Here is a 17,789-nt window from a genome sequence, read left to right as displayed (position 1 = left end):
AAGTATGATTTGAGGTTTAGAAGTGAAAAATTTTAATTTCGATATAATTTGGAGTATAGGGGTAAAATGGTAATTTTGCCACCTCAGGGGCAAAATTGTAATTTTCCACCACTAGGATATTTTTTCCAGCACATGGTCTTCCTTTGTCTTCATCTTTGACCCTTGACTAAACATGTGGTGGAGATAAAATGTTTAAATTTTTAAAATTTTAAAAACGGGCCAATGACATGATGCCATGTGTCATGCCCTTATTAATTTATTATTTTCCTTTTTAAAAGGCACAAAATCAGCCCATCTTCCACCCCATGGCCGGCCAAACCAGCAAGAAGAGAGAGAAAACAAAAACAAATCCCTAGAGAGAGAAAATCAAAGAAAAAGTGTGAATTTTCAAGGAAATTAAGTGAAAAAGGTGAGATTTTTTCTATTAAGCTTGAGTTTTCTTATTCCCAAGCATTTCTCTTTATTTTCCATGATTAAATTACATGTTTTCATGATGAATTCAATTCTGGAAAAATAGGTTAGGAGAGAGAAAGTTGTTGGATTTATTTGATTTTAATTTATGTTAGTGTTTTTAGTTAGTTTAGCATATTTAGAAACAAAACAACAAGAAAAGAATTTATTTTCTCCCCCAACCATTAATGGCTGAATTTACCATGTAGTGAGTGAGGATGAGTTTGATTTTATTCTAGGAGAATTGGTTAAGGAATAATGAATTATGAGCCTAGAAAAATAATGGGAATTTTCGGAGCAAAAATACGAATTTTTACCCATTAGGGGTATTTTCGTAATTTGCTATTGGGACTGATAATTTGCACCACACTGAGGGACATTAAGTTAATTTGGGTGCAATTGAGGTATAGAAACTGAAAAGAATTAAATTGGAGTTTAAACGGACCCGATAGGAATTTAATCGGGTGATAAGACGAATTAGGCCAATACTGGGTTTAGATAGTTACTAGTGCATTTTTGCATTCTATATCATGCATTGGTAGTCTAAATTAGTTTAATTTTGATTTAGTACCAACTTGGTGAAACTCTCGATTTTGTACTGTGTCAAGGTGGTGAGTCCTCCGATAAAGGCAAGGAAATTACATCCGAGGACCAGTAGACAGAGTGCTTCGAAAGTCTGCATTCTAGACATTGTGAGTAAACTTACTGTCATTTTAATTATCTAGGGTGATTTTTAGATGCTTTCATGAATTCTATGGAAAAAGGAATTTAAAAAGGTAAATTTTCATGTTTTATGAATAAATGAGTTTTAATGAAATTAATTTATAAATTGTTTTGGAATTAATAATGATTTTGAAAAATAGAGTACACGGAGATTGTTAATTGTGGCAATTTCATTGTTTAAATTAACTAGCTTATGATAAATCGAGCATGATTGGCTAGTTGGCAATTGTATTGAAATGCGAATTGTTTGGTTACCTTGAAAAACTACGAATTACAAAATTGCCATATCATGTTATTGAGTTTTATGATATGGTGGATTATATATTAATTAATCACTGCAGTAGGGGGTTTCTGTGGACCAGCCTTTTAGAGGGGCACGGTAAACCCCATTATATTCTTACCTCGAACGGAGAGGCGCGTAGGGTATCTCCTGGGGTAACGTTTAGGGTTCACTCCACGCTAAACCACCACGTGAGGGGGAACTCAGCCAACGCCAAGGAACGGCTATGTTTTCAAAACAAAAACATGATTTATGTGAAATGTGAATTTTAATAGCCTTAGCGGTCTCGGTAAGATGCCTCGACCAAGGTGTCCCTGAGAATGGATTTATGGCACAAGCCTAGATTTTTATGAGATTCATAAGCCTTTTTATGTATTTTGAACGAGATGTGTTCTAATTGTATAACCTAGTTTATGATGATTTACTTTATTGTCTCCATGTACTCAACTCTAGATGTTTATGATGATGTCTGTTTACTCATTGGGATTTTATAATCTCACCACCCTCATTTCCACCCATTTCAGGTTCAGTATAGACTGTAGATAGCTGATCTCATCGAGGACTACAGTGGGATCTGCATTTTCCAAACCGTAGGTTCACAGTCCTCTTTACTTTTGTTTATTCGGGGGCACTCTTGTTATTGTAAATTAAATTAAATATTTTGGCTTACTGTATTTAAGTATGTATAAATTTATTTAGCTTTTACGCTATAAAAATTATTCACGTATAACTCTATAAATATTGTTTTATAAGAAAATAGAATATTTTACTTAATATTTCTTTTATTTTCTTATTATATTCAAATAACCATAATTTCGTTTTAAATGAAGATTTTAGACTTTTAAACTCATTTTGAATATGAATTGTGTGTTTTGTACCTGTATATTACGTTTTAACCAGTTTCAAAATTTTTAAAAAAAATGACCAAATTACCCCTGTGAGACGAAAAATTAATATTTTATTTGTTTAAAGTTGGAAACAGCTTAAAATCTTTTAGAACACGATATTTGACAATGGTTACTCACAAGGGAACAGAGAAACTGATAGTAAAGCCTTGCGGGGTTTCGGGTTGACATTCCGGGCAATAAGTGTCTACCGGGACACAACGGCGGTTGTCACGGGCTCGAGGGGAGTACCGGGTCATGACAATCTATGTTCACTATGTTAATTACTATAAAATGAATGAACATCCTTAACAATAAAATAGCTCATAATACCAATTACTAGCCATTTTTTACAGTTAAAAATTGAGCTTAGTTCATCACTCACGCTTGGGTTTCTTTGTAGTTGAATTCCCTTCCAATAGCTTCCAAACAAAGGAGGTAATTCTCTCTTTCTCTCTCTAAAATGCCCAACTAGTGAGAGAAAGTATGGAAATAAGCTTTACCAAGGGTTTTGAAGTGAGAGAGTGAAAGAATACAAGGGTTCTAGTCAAACGGGCACAAGGGCATGAAAATTAAAGCTAGAGAGAGAAAATTATGCAAGCTCCATATCAAGCTTCCATGGAGGTTTTAAAGAAAAGTGAGAGGGAAGAAGGAAGAAGAAGACAAGCTGCTGGAAAATGGGAGAAGAAGCTGCTAGAAGAAAGATATTTATAGGCCAAACTTATCCATTCCCTTAAAATTACAAAAATGCCCTTGACTAGTTAGCTTGTTCTCATGCAACCCTTTGTGCAATCTTTTTACTCTTTAATACTGAGACCAAGTCCATAATGGTGTAGACATGTTCAGGTTTGCGAAACTTTTAAAAGTTTTGACTCGGGTGCAAAATGACCATTTTGTCCCTATTGTGAAAATTATTGTCATTTATAGTTTTCTTCGTGTTTTCATCATTACATGTTATTTTGTAAAACTTTCTTTTGGGAGCTTATTAGAGAAAATGACGAAACTACCCCTAGCTCGTATTATTACATCTATGCTTAGTTATAAGCCTATAGAGTTTGGGGTCTCACACTACCTTATCTCTATTTTCTCTAGGTTGTAAAATTTTTTTCTCACTTAACTCCCCTCGAAGGCAACTTGGGGTTTCTTGATTATAAAATGTAATTAGTTACATGAAAGTGTAAAACTAGGGTTAGATAGAAAAATTTTTGTACCTTGAAGATGGAGATCCAAAGGAGCCATGGAAATTCCAAGAGATTACAAGCAAAGCTTGAAGACGATGTTTGTGTAAATCTCCTAAGAATTTGACCAACTAATTTCCTTAATGGCTGGAAGAAATTAGAAATGGTAAAGTCCATAATCATCCTAGTAGTTTGCATGAGATAGATTTATTTTTCAATATATATATATATATATGATATATGTGAAATACGATAAATGCTATGCATGTCAACAACACCAAATCAATGAGACCTTAATTAATGAATTAATAAATAGAATCCCTCATTAATATATTGAGTCAAAAAGTTACCTTTCACCATATAACAAGATAACCAGGCTGCTCTTTTAATTGGAGGCTTGTTAAGTCACTCAAGGCTAAACTTTTACACGAGTACATTTGAGTTATTAGTGGGTCTGACTCAACTAGTACCATGTTGTTCAGATGTGCCACACATGACCGCGTAGTATTAGAGGCATAGTAGGCAAAATGTATATGATACATTTAGAAAAAGAGTTGTCACCTAATTGATCTAGAAGTTGTATAAGATACAATTGGTACGTTAAGTTATCAACCTAATTAGTGTCATCTTGGCTTGTTGAGTTACTCAAGGTCATGCTAGGATGAAAAGGGTTCTAACTCAATAAGAAGTTTAAAGGTTAAATTTCTCCAAATAGTAGAGGGGGGATATTATTTTGATAAAATATTGAGAATAATCATATAAGATTCTAAAACCTTGTCTTTATGATTATATAATTTGCGTTAATGACTCAAAATTATATATGTTGGTTTATATAGGATATAAATCTATCATGGTGAATAGTTTGCCACTTAGAAGCATACTTGATGCAAACAAGTTGAAAGGCCCAAATTTCATTGATTGATTTAGCAATATCAGGATTGTCTTGAAACAAGAGAAAAAGTATTATGTCCTAGATGGTTCTGTTCCCAAAGAACCTAGCGGTGATTCTACAAATGAGAAAAAATAGGCCTATGGAGATTATATGGATGATCTTGATCAAGCCACATGTGTGATGTTGGCTAGTATGGCTTTAGATCTTCAAAAGCAACATGAAGCTATGAATGCCCTGAATATTATCCTAAACCTTAGAGAAATGTTCAATAAGGAAAGTCGCAAGAGAAATTTGACATTTTAAGGGAATTGTTCTGATGTAAGATGTTTTAGGGAAGCCCAATAAGGCCTCATGTGCTTAAAATGATAGGATATATCACTCGACGTGAGCAGTTGGATTGGGTTATGGATCATGATTTTAGCATAAACCTTGTACCTTCTTCATTACCAGAGAGCTATTCACAGTTTGTGTTAAACTTCAACATGAACACGATTGAGGTAACATTTTCGAGCTTATTGAATATGCTCACATAGACTGAGAACACCATTGTCAAAAAGACAAAGATGAAAAAACATCAACTTTGAAAGGTATGAAGCCTACTGGAGGAGTGAAGAAGGACAAGGACAATGACAAATGCCATTTCTGTGGCAAACTAAGGCATTGGATGCACAATTACAAACATTATCTTAAATCCATCAAGGGGAAGAAACAAAAAGAAGCTCCCTCTTTAGGTATGAATCACATGATGATTTTTTTTTCACTACTTGGTATATGATACCTCACTCTTTATTAATAGTTTTAATATGTATGACATATTAAAGGAACAAATGATAAGGAGCAATGAAGAATATGATCATGAAATGGACAACCTTAGTAGATTATGATCAAGCTGGTTGACCTAGATTAGATTGTGGAACAGTAAATAATTTTAGAACATTGAATGTTTTCATGACATGATTGTCAAGATGAGATGTTTTGGTTTTGGGCCTATGGCTAAATATTTTATTTTATGTTTAGGAAACATAGATTGATATTTTGCTAGCATGAGATGCTTAGCTTTTATATATTTATATATTTACATTACATCTCATTTTATTTTGAAATTGTTCTAAATTATTTATCATTAAGTATGACTTTGCGTATACGATAATCAATACTAAGTCATAATGATAAGATCATTGTGAGATTATTTTTCTTTTTATTATGAATCAAAAAGGAAATTAATGAGATGACTTAGATAAAATTGAGTCCTAACTCAATGAATTCATAATAGGATTATGAATACATTTAGTTAAGGAGTATTCTTATTGAGATAAAACATCTAAATTAAGATTGCTTGGAACTACATAACAATTGATTATCATATTGAATTCATAAAAGATGAATCACAAAGCATTCTAAACTCAGTTAATCACATGAACTAACCTTTGAGAGGATTTCATCCCATAACCAATGATGAATGACAAGTAAATAGACATAAAAGTTATGGATATAACGCCCCAAAGGAAAGTAAACAAGTTTACTTGGTAAGATTTCTATACATGATAGAAATAGTAAGAGTTAATGACACTTTAAAGGTCAAGGGTCATGAAATTATAAAATCTAATAGATAAGATCTATGCATAAAGATTGATTTAATGGGATGCATAAAGATGCATAATTCATCCATTAAACACAAACCATTATTAGGATGCATATTGATGCACTACTCATATAAGATGAGTCTACCAAATAATCCAACATGAATGATTGGATAATAATCTTTATTCAATGTAATAAATTCAAAATAGTTGAATACATTAAATAAGACAAACCTATTTTATAGACATCATAAGGTTAGTGGGAGTAAGATAAGTTAGTCCTTAAAGGTGTATAAGTTACATTTGCCAGTCTAAGAAAAACAAAATGAGACTAAAGAGTTAGAGCTTAAAAGGGGACTCAACAAAAGAATTTAAGATGACATGTTAAAGGAGTTTAACATAGAGAGAATTCTAAATGTTAAAAGTGACATAAAGTCATGATTGAGCAGTTGTATTGGAATGGTTCCAAAACAAGAGATAACTAGATGATTATTTCTATAATTGGATACAAACCTTTCGTTTAGGCTACGAAAGAAAAGATATTTAGATCATTGGTTTAATGAACTAATAAATGATTCTAAGTTGTTAAAGTAACAGTAAGAGCCATAATAATGGAATCAAGGTCTTATTGTGATCTAAATTAGTATTACGATTATGACAATGGAGATTGTCAAACATATAAATTAACATATTCTCAAATATTGCCATTTGAGTTGTCCTAGTAGAGACACGATCACTAAGCGAAAGAGTTTGATATTAGATACGTTAGCAATTGACTTAAGTGAAAGTGGGAGATTGTTGGAATATGCCCTTGAGCCAATTGGATTGGTCAAGGAATATTGATTGTCATTTAATGCATACTTAATCGCATAACTATATGTGATAGAAGTTTTCCTTCATGTTAGTGCAACAATAAGGAGTTATTAAGTATTAATTGGATGAAGCCCATGGAACATAAAAGCCTTGCAAGAAAATTGTAAAGTTGTTACAATTATGAGATCATTATGCATCAAAGGCATGTTCCTAAAATTGTTCCTAGTCATTGTATTGTCAAGACAAGGCATTGATAATGCTCAAAGACTGGTACATGTTAAGCCTCCTTACTTGGGAAGTAAGCAATCGATCTCATAGATTGATGTATATAGGATACTTGAGGATAACATGTTGGTGCTTGTTAAAGAACAAGTTCACTGAACATGACCCGCTATGAGAACTCCATTTGGTATTTCACTCAAGTGTCTATGGACTTGAGACACTAAGTGTAAAGCCCGACCTTATAAAATACTTGTCATGACATACATGTGATGGATAGCATGTTTATATACTAGGAGAGTCCCGAAAGATCGATAAAAGTCGGTATTGTACTTAGAGGTACAATAAAGTTGATATAAGCCTCGAACTAGGTCAAATAGGGATTTTAAGGTGAAATTCAAAATTTTACAGTCAAGGAATGACTTAAAATGGTGATTCGGAGTTCAAGGATTAATTTAGAGTCAAATCGAAATTTTCATTATATAGGGGTAAAATGGTAATTTTGCCACCTGAGGATAAAAATTGGAATATTGGAAGAAGTTTTTGACCAAGATGGATCACATTTGACTCATTGGAGTATAATTTGAGGTTGATAAGTGAAAAAGTTATAATTTCGGTATTTTTGGAGCATAGGGGCAAAATGGTAATTTTGCCACCCTAGGGGCAAAACAGTAATTTTCCACCACCAAGACACTTGTCCAGCACATGGTCTTCCCTTATCCTCATTTGAAATTTGACTAATCATGTGGTGGAGAATGGAAGCATAATTATTAAAATATAAAAAGAAAAATGGACTAATAAGCATGTGACACTTGTCAAGCAAGGATATTTTATTATTTTCTATAAAAATTAGCCCATATTTATCCCATTCTTCTTCTCCGTATTCGGTCAAGACAAAGGAAAGAAAAGAAAAACTAGAACAAACCTTAGATAAGAGAATTTCAAGAAAAATTATGGAAATTTCAAGGAATCAAGCAAAATAAGGTATGATTTTTTAATTTTTGCTTGAGATCTAGCATACCCATGCTTTATTTTCTTATTCCCATGGCTGAAAATTGAGTTGGCATGATGAAACCCATGAAGGCCAAGTTCTAGAGAGAGAGAGTTTGGTGATGGTTTGGTTGGATTTTAAGTTATATGGATGTTTTCAATAATTTATGGTGTTTAGTGTAAGAATCAAGCTTGAAAATCACCCATTCTGTCACGACCCAAATTTTCGGGCCATGACCAACGTAAGGGCCCAATAAACGTAATCTATTAAGCCCAAGCAATCCTATCGATTTATCCTACTTATCATTCCATCAAATATCGCTAAGTCATATTTCATACTTTTGAATCAAAATAATGATATACATTGCCAACTCGTACTAGCATTACTCCTTAAAAATTTACATACAATGTTTACATCATGTATTCTAATAATTTACATTAAGTTTGTCTATTCAAAACAAAATAACACTTGACTTCCAGCGGAGGGACTCGGATGAATGTACAGCTACTAAATGCCAAGACACCTACCAAAAGATAGACACAAGTCTACAAGGACACCTCGTCTTAGTTACTGGCTGTCTCGTGATCTGAAAACATGAATTTGAAAATGGTGAGTATAAACCCAATGAGTGAACAAGGAAGGGAACAAGTATACCATAAGGAATCTTTAATGAAATCATGATGCATTATTTTTCAAAACAATACAATTTGTTTCTATTCTTATTGAAAACCCCTCATCAAGCCCTTAAATGATTAATCATTTGAAAATCAAGGACCCATACATAACAAACCATTTGAAGAATGAAAACTTGAATATTACACAAGCAAGTCAAATACGACAACGAATCTTTGTTGCAGCGGAAAAGCATTCTCACTACAGCTATGCTGCAGCGAGAATGCCTTTCCGCTGCAGCGATGTTAGGATTTAATTATTAACCGAATGAGGCTTTCTCAACTAGCTGAGGATTTCTCACTGAACCTCCTCATTTTAAAATTAACTCATTTAATCCTTAATGTTGGAAGTCCATGCTCTGATATGGTAGCAAAGAAGTGAAAGATAGGACAGCAATTGAACAAGATAGGAGACCAAAACATAAAGTTTTTGCTGCAGCGAGATGCAATCTCGCTGCAGCGAAATTGTAACCCAAAAACAGAATGTTTCTCGCTGTAGTGAAATTCAATCTCGTTGTAGCGAAATTGCTACCCAAAAACAAAAAGTTTCTCACTACAGCGTGATTGTATTTTGCTGCAGCGAAAAGCTACAATGTCATTCTTGCCGCAACGAAAATGCATCCTCGCTGCAGCGAGTTTTCAGCCAGCCTACCCTTTCAAAACTCGAGAGTTTCTCGCTGTAGCGAGAATGATTCTCGCTGCAACGAAATACAAGGCATCAAATGAAAATTTCCCTTTTTCCCAAAGAAAACCACCTTGCTTGAAATGTTCAAAACCAAAATGAAACACATAACAATTTCTCAAGGTTTAACATGTCAAGTTTCACATGCATTACAACCACAAACCATTATTGATCAATTTCCTATAGCACACATATTTACATATGTATATATATATATGCATATACCCATCATCATCATCACAGCATCCCATCATCATTATCACTAGCTCATGCGCACTCCCTACTCGCACATGGCTGGGTCATCACCGGGTTATGCGCACTCCCTACTCGCACATAACCGGGTCATCCTCGACTTATACACACCCCTACTCACACATAGCCGAGTCAATATAATTACACAACATTATATTCAAGCATATATGTATATCAACATAATGCAACCACATAGGAATCCATAATAACCACATATCATAACATAAACCATTTCACAAGAGCTTGTTCCCAAGGCATTCATTTTTGAGAAAAGTTGTATAAATTATTCAAACACTTTGTTCAAAACAGTCATATTCCCAAAATAATTTCGATAGGTAGTCCACTCACTAAATGATTGTAGAGCCTTTAGATGACTTCAATTCCCCTAATTGTCCAAATGGGATGATGGGGCTTCCTTAAAACCTAGGATCACATTAACATAAATAATAGATCAATTTACACACTATGAACTCTAAAAGCTATCTCTTAGCTAGTTTTCAAATGCCACATTAAATGGCTATATATGTTCACTATCTTAATCACTAAAAAGTAATGAACATAGTCAACAATAAAATAGCTCATAAATCCCAATTACTAGCCATTTTCTGCAGCTAAAAATTGAGCTTAGTTCATTACTTACCCTAGGGCTTCTTTGCAGTCAAATTCTCTTCCAATTGCTTCCAAATCAATGGAGTAATTCTCTCTTTCTCTTTCTAGAACGCCCAACTAGTGAGAGAAAGTCTGGAAATAAGCTTTATCAAGGGTTTTGAAGTGAGAGGATGAAAGAATTCAAAGGTTCTAGTCAAAAGGGTTCAAAGGTGTGAAAACTAGAGCTAGAGAGAGAAAATCATTCAAGCTTTAATCAAGCTTCCATGGAGTTTTGAAGAAACGTGAGAGAGGAGAAGAAGAAAAAGACAAGCTGCTGGAAAATCTCTAGAAGCTGCTGGAAATTAAAGGTATTTATAGGCCAATCTTATCCCTTCCCATAAAATTACCAAATTACCCTTCACCAATTAGCTTACTCTCCTTCAATCTTTTATGTAATCTTTTTGCTCTTTTAACACTGGGACAAGATCCATAATGGTCTAAACATACTCGGGTTCACAAAAACATAAAATTTTAACCCGAGGTGAAAAATGATCATTTTACCCCTATTATGAAAATTATTGAAACTTCTAGTTTTCTTTGTGTTTTCATCAATACACATCATTTATGCAGTCTTATACCCATTTAAGCCTTAAAATATCATAAAACTTTCTTCTAGAAGCTTATTAGAGAAAATGATGAAACTACCCCTAGCTCGTATTATTACATCTATATACTTTGTTACAAGCCTATAAAGGTTGAGGTCTCACACATTCCTTATGTGTTCTTCATTAGCCAAATTTTCTAGGGAGGATATTGTGGCTGAAATTATGATATTTCATGATATTTTGGTGATATTTGATATTTGGTGAGGCTAGAAATTAAATGGGAAATTTTGGTGTGAAAATTTGAATTTTTGCTCAACGTATAGACATGTGTGATTATTGACCCAGGACTGATAAATTGAATCTCATTCACAGTCACTGAGGTAATTTAGGTATAATTGGAGTGTAGAAAGTGAGAAGAATTGATTTGGAGTCAAATTAGAGATTTTAGCCGATTAGACCGAGTATAGTGTGACTTAGGTCGAATATCACATTTAAGCGATTAATCAGACATTTTGCATCCCATCGCATGCATTCATTTAGATTTAGAGAGCCTGAAATAGTTTATGACAAATTGACACAAATTATTGAATTTTGTGTCATGTGTGATGTATAGGTGGTGAGCTATTTGATAAGGATAAAGAGATTACACCAAAGACCGGGACTAGGAGTATTTCTACTCCTGATACTGTGAGTAACCTTACTATCATCTTAATTACCTAGAGTGGTTTTTATTCGATTTTGTGGATTTTATGGAAAATGAGTTAAATGGTAAATCCTTATGATTTAATAAAATGATTTTGTAAATTGTCTTGAAATGAAATGACAATTTGGAAAATAGAGTAATTGGAGACTATTTTCATATATTGTAAATTCATGGTTTGAATTGAATGGCTTATGACAATATTGGCATGAATGGCTAAATTGGTATTTGTGTTGAAATGTATAAACTGTTGTTTGCCTTGATAGGCTAGATAATGATAAAATTGTCATATCATGTTATTGAATTTTATTGATTGGTGGGATAATGATGAGCTTACTGCAATGGGCGGGTTTTCATGGACCAACCTATTAGAGGGGCACGGTAAACCCCGTTATATCTCACCTCAGTATGAGAGACGCGGGTGGATAACTCCTGAGGCTAACACTTTTAGAGTTCACTTCACGTCAAACCACTACGTGAGGGTGAACTCAGCCAACGCCAAGGAACGGCTATGTTTTTAAAATAAAAACATAATTTATGCGTACATGACTTTTAACAGCCTTGGTGGACTCGGTTGGGATAGCCCTCGATCAAGGCATCCTTGATAACTGAGTATGAGAATGATTTTTGGCACGAGCCAAGCTTTTCAGGAAATCATAAGCCTAGTTGTTTATTTGGTTGAAATGAGTTGTAAGGTAATAAAATTACAGTATGATGACTTATTTTAATTGTCTCCATTTACTCAACTTTAGATGGTTTAGATGATATCTGTTTACTCACTGAGATTTTATAATCTCACCACCCTTAATTCCCTACATTTCAGGCTCGGGATAGACTGTAGATAGCAAATTGTATCAAAGACTTCAGTTAGCCTTGCATCGACAAAATTGTAGGTTCACAGACTCGCACCTTATTGCTTAGTTAGGGCCCACGTGTCACTGTAAAAGAAATTTTATACTTCAGTTATCTGCTTTAAAATAAGTATGAATATACTTAGCTTTTACACTATAGAAATTATTTACGGATTTCTCTATAAATATTATTTTTTTTAGAAAATAGAATATTTTATTGAATATTGTTATTTTATTCAAACAATTATAATTTCATTTCAAATAATTATTTTAGACATCTAAATTTACTTTTAATTATGAAACATGCGTTTTTCACCCACGCACCATGTTTTTTGCTGGTTTCGATATTTTCGAAGAAAAATGACGAAAATGCCCTTGTGAGCTAGAAAATAATATTATATTGTTTTGATTTGGAAACGACTTGTGATTTCTTGAAATGCGAGATTTAATAACTGTCGCTCACCGGGGAGATGCGGAAGCTGATGCTAAGCCTTGCGGGATTCCGATCGGTATTTCGGGTAATGAGTGCTTATCGGGACGTCGAGACGGTTGTCATGGGCCCAATGGGAGTTCCTGGTTGCGACACTAAGTCATCTTGTATAGGGAATGGCATACTTTAATTTCACCCCTATGGGTCTAGAGGTGACTAAATGCCTAAACAGGGTGTTTTTGGGTATGCCATGAAGCATGCAATAGTGAATGAGTGGTCAAGACAAGACTTATCACCTCAAGTGATATAAGGGGATCTATCTCACTTGTTCTCAATTCTTAGTTAACTTGTATAAAGTCTTTGACCAAAGCATGATGAATTTGAGGAAAGTTAGTTTCCTAAATTCATAAATTCATACGAAATGTTATAAGTAAACACTAAGCCCTATTTTATGACATATCTAGGATATTTGATGAAAAGACCATATTGCACTGAGAGGCTTATCACTAAAGGGCTTTGTCAAATTATTTAATTGACTCTTTAACATTTGAGTGGTTATGATGTATTACTAGATGCCGTTCATGATCTATAAATATAAATCAATTATCAAATTCATATTTGATTAGGATTTATATTTATTACCAACATGTTAGAAGCCTAATGGGTCACACACATTAAGTGACATCATTGATATTAAATAAGGATAATCAATTAAGTTGGACTTAATTGGAATAGATCAAAATAAAGTTGGAAATTAATTAAGTTCACAAGGACTTACTTGAATTCAAATACAACTGTTGTACCTAGGGTTACAATTTAGTTTGGCTATATAAATATGTTATATTAGCAAACTAAAACTCCAAGCCTCCAACCATTTCTCAACCGTTTCATAAAATAAGAAAAGAAAAATAGTTTTCTTTGTTTGACAAAAATAAGATTCGGCAAGAGTTTTTGGTCTTTTTGTTTTACAAAAAAACTTGCTAGCACAAGTAAAATCTTACCTTTGAGAAAGTCTTATTCGGTCACTATGTGGATTACTATTAGAGGCCAAACACTTAGGTGGTTGAAGATTTGACAAATCTTAAAGGTGAAGAAGAAAAGTTTTGGTTGCAAGATTTTAGACCATCTTGTTCTCTTTTCGAGGTTTTCTATTTCATCACAAGCATTTTTTATTTAATTGGCTCTTGATTACGATACCTAGAGCAAGGTATGTACTCTTAAACTTATGAATGTTCATAATTAATTTGAAAATTACATCAAAAACACAAATACTAATCTTGTAGGATTTGGCTATTTCTCTTATTAAACATTAGTTTATTATTCCACTGTGTTATATTTTTAATTTCTTAATCATTTTTATATTTAAACATGAGGTCGAATCCTAACATGAGGTAGTTGAGCTTTTTGAAGGATGCTTTAGTGGTTTAACAAAGGATTCATCAACCTTTGTTATTTAGGTAATATGATCTAATGATGTTTTTAATTTATTAATTTATTTTGTACTTGTTTCAGTGTGGAAGAGATCTTATGAGGGTGGGGTGAAATTTTATTCGATTTTATTTTTCGCTATGTTTGGATATGCATTTGATGCTTAATTAGCCCTCTTCGTACAGTGGTGTTAGAGCCCTTTTCATGCCATTTGAGTGCTTGTTCATGTTCAATTGATGATTGATTAACAAATAGTTATTTTACATTTTGATTTGGTGCGATTATGTTAAAACTGATTTTTTCCAAAATTTCTTTTTTCAATTTCATTTCAATTTTGTCTAGCAACATTTTGTAGCCTCTTTTAATCTTATTTTAATTTATTTTAAATTATGTTTAAACTTAACTAATGAATGTTTTACATTGTGCAAAGAAAGCACAAGAAAAAGAACACCATAAGGGACAGATTTGGAGGTTGTGTTGCAAGGTAGCACATATAGTTTTAGGTACAGATTTTGCTTCTGTTTTTGCTTAATTTCCAGTTGTTGGGAAGTGGCTTACCTTTTCAGATAAATATTTCACTCCCTTTTTGATCGAAGAAGCTTGCCTTACAAATCCTCCTTCGTGCACACAATAATTTCTTCACTCTCATTGTTATGGAGTGGCTACTAGAGTCCTCCACAAGGAATTACACGTTCCAAAACCTTTTAGCCTTTGATGGTGTCTCAAGAATGAAGAGAAAGAGAAAAAAGAAGGAGAAAAGAGTTTTTGGTTTTTTTTACATACAAAGGAACTCACATTCACTCTTTGGTTGTGTATTGAAACTAGTACATCTATCCACTATTTATAAACGTATTAGGGATATAGAGATAGAATATTATATTTAAGTTTAAACAAATTAAATTTAAATATAATGGATAGATAATTTAAATTTATAACTTATCTCAAACATTTATTTTTAACTATTCAATTAAGGAATATCAAAATAATATCCAATATTAATTAATTGAATATTAGTTAATTATCCATAAATAATTAATAAAGTTGTATGCTATGTGGACGCACCACATTTAAATACAACATCTCCCACTCGTACACATTAGCATCAACTTATACCATTCTCAATTTAACTCATTCTCCATTCATTGTCATACAGGGAAAATGGGACATGCGACCAACGAGAAAATAAAGGTACCGGTGGGTAGTGAGATATTAAGTTACCACCATACTAGCATAACATCACTCAAGTTCTTGTCATACCCCAAATCATTTTAAGCACACAAGATTTTGCATCTCTGATCCCTCCTACATGTAAAAGCTATGCAGAATCTCTTTATGTGTCTAAACTCATGGTTACATCTAACAACTAATGTTTTTTATATCTGCCCTAGCAATAAATTATAAACCATGTATGTGAGATGTATAATGACTCTTTCTTGGATAATCATGTCAATCCATTAAGATCTGACTACTTTTTTAGTCATGTTCCACTATATCGTATCATTTTTTACCTTGGAAATCATGCTAAAGTAGCAACACCAAATCTCAACTTCAAATCATAAATCCAAGTCCCAAAGGGTATAAAATTTGGACTACATAAGTCCTTGGGGCTTACACAATGATGAAATAGGGATCTATTCAATCACTCCCTTCCATTGGTCGACTAATAAAACATACAGTATGAAATGTACGTTATGGTGGATCTTCGATTTAGGGTTTGTCACGTCAAAACCACCATACAGATCTCCGTCCAATCCCTACAAAAAGGATTGACTTGAATCCCCTAAGATTCAAATCTTACTATCATTGGCTTTATGGAGTGTATATAGCCTCCATGTTCGACTCTTACAAGCTTCAACCTGACTCTAAGTCAAGCTGACATTGCTAAGATCCTTGCTCATAACTCATGTGACAAGGAGATCACAAAATGCTTGGTACCTTGTGATCATTTAAGTCCATCCCACACACTATCGAAGCGTTGAGGCAATTATCCCGTGCGAGATAAATAATCTATAAAGCTAGGTGACAATAATTACCTTAGATATGTGCCCTAATTAATTAACAACATTTGATCAAATGATTCAAAATAGACTTAATTTATTAATTGTTCAAAAACAATAGGACATGAATATCAAATATGTAATAACCCTAAACCCCTAATATGTTTTTGGAAAGCATTTCTAGCAATAGATTTAGTGAATGGGTCTACTAACATATTAGTTGTGGAAATGTACTACAACACAACAAGACCTTGTGCAATGATGTCACGAATGTAATGATAGTGAGTATCAACGTGTTTGATTTTTCAATGATACTTAGGATCTTTTGTATAAGCTATGGTAGTTGTGTTGTCACAATAAAGTACAACAGCTTCTCTAAGATGCCTAGTAATGTTCAAGCATTGCAAGAATCTCCTTAACCAAACAACCTTTATACTACAGCACAACATGTTACATACTCTGCTTACATAGTATATAGATTAGTACAAAGCTACTTCTTGCTACTCCAAGAGATAGCTCCGCCTCCAAGTATAAAAGCATATCCTGAAGTAGACTTTCGATCATCTTTATCACCAGCATGATCAACATCACTATATTCGACTAGTAACAACCTTTTCCCCGATCATTACCAGTGTTCGAGACTTGCGAGTGAACTCGCCAAATCCCAAACAATCCTTAGTCGAGATTCTGGATAATTAAATCAAACGTTTTATTGTGTATGTAAATTGACTTGTACTAATAGTACTATTGTTTACTTAAATTGAATAAGAAGTTGTCATTAAGACATAGCGACTAAATACCCATTGTCCAATTCTAGTAATTTTTAAGACAAATTCAAACATACTTAATATTCATTACACAAACTTAAGGTTTTAACAATACATCACAGATAAACTTTCTACAAGTTTAACTGTTTTACACAACACGACCCCTATGCAGTGGAGCAACTCAGAGTGGAAGTCTAAAAGATGCCATTACCTACATTGCAGCGAATCGAAATAATGCCGGGGCAATACACTTGAGCTGATCACTTATCTACAAAAGGAAGATAAAGGGGGTGAGTCTCACAAACTCAATGATCATCGGCTCTATGATCAAGGTGTAGACGGGAAACAAGCTAAAGGTAGAAGATTTGAATATTAAAAAGATAAGAATATACGTAAACGATTTAGTTCAAAAGGGAGATTTGTGCCTTACCTGTAAAACCATGAATTTTAATGCAACATAATTATTTTAAACAATATGTTTAAGCCAATGTAAGTAAAGATTTCTACCGTCGAAATCATTTAATGACTTTACTCAAAGCAAATTAGTATAACCACGCATGCTCCCGTAAAAAAAATCAACCATTACTAAAACTTATATACAAGTTCATAAATCATCTCGTCCCTGAGAATTTAAATACAAAATCACTATATAAACAACAAAGCTACGGAACAACTTGTCATTCTCACCATGCGAAAGATTTTGTGTTCGAAAACCCAAAGAGACATCACTATCGAGTAGGTAATCATAGTAAATCACTCGTGGGCCCACTTTCACTTAATAACAATCCGATAGGTCCTCCTCCACTAG

General features: G+C 33.4%; 1 long non-coding RNA gene across 1 annotated transcript; it reads left to right on the top strand.

The window, feature by feature from the left end:
- The first annotated feature begins 309 nt into the window (after positions 1–309).
- On the top strand, positions 310–2,117 carry LOC148760847 (uncharacterized). Its single transcript, XR_016028226.1, has 3 exons — positions 310–409; positions 1,059–1,142; positions 1,978–2,117. It is a non-coding gene; the product is annotated as an uncharacterized LOC148760847 (long non-coding RNA).
- Positions 2,118–17,789: the final 15,672 nt, after the last annotated feature.

Source organism: Theobroma cacao, chromosome 9 (genome assembly GCF_053813885.1).
Source record: "Theobroma cacao isolate CCN51 chromosome 9, ASM5381388v1, whole genome shotgun sequence".
Lineage (NCBI taxonomy): Eukaryota > Viridiplantae > Streptophyta > Magnoliopsida > Malvales > Malvaceae > Theobroma > Theobroma cacao.
Note: the sequence above shows the minus strand (reverse complement) of the source record. Positions and strands in the feature narration are given on the sequence as shown.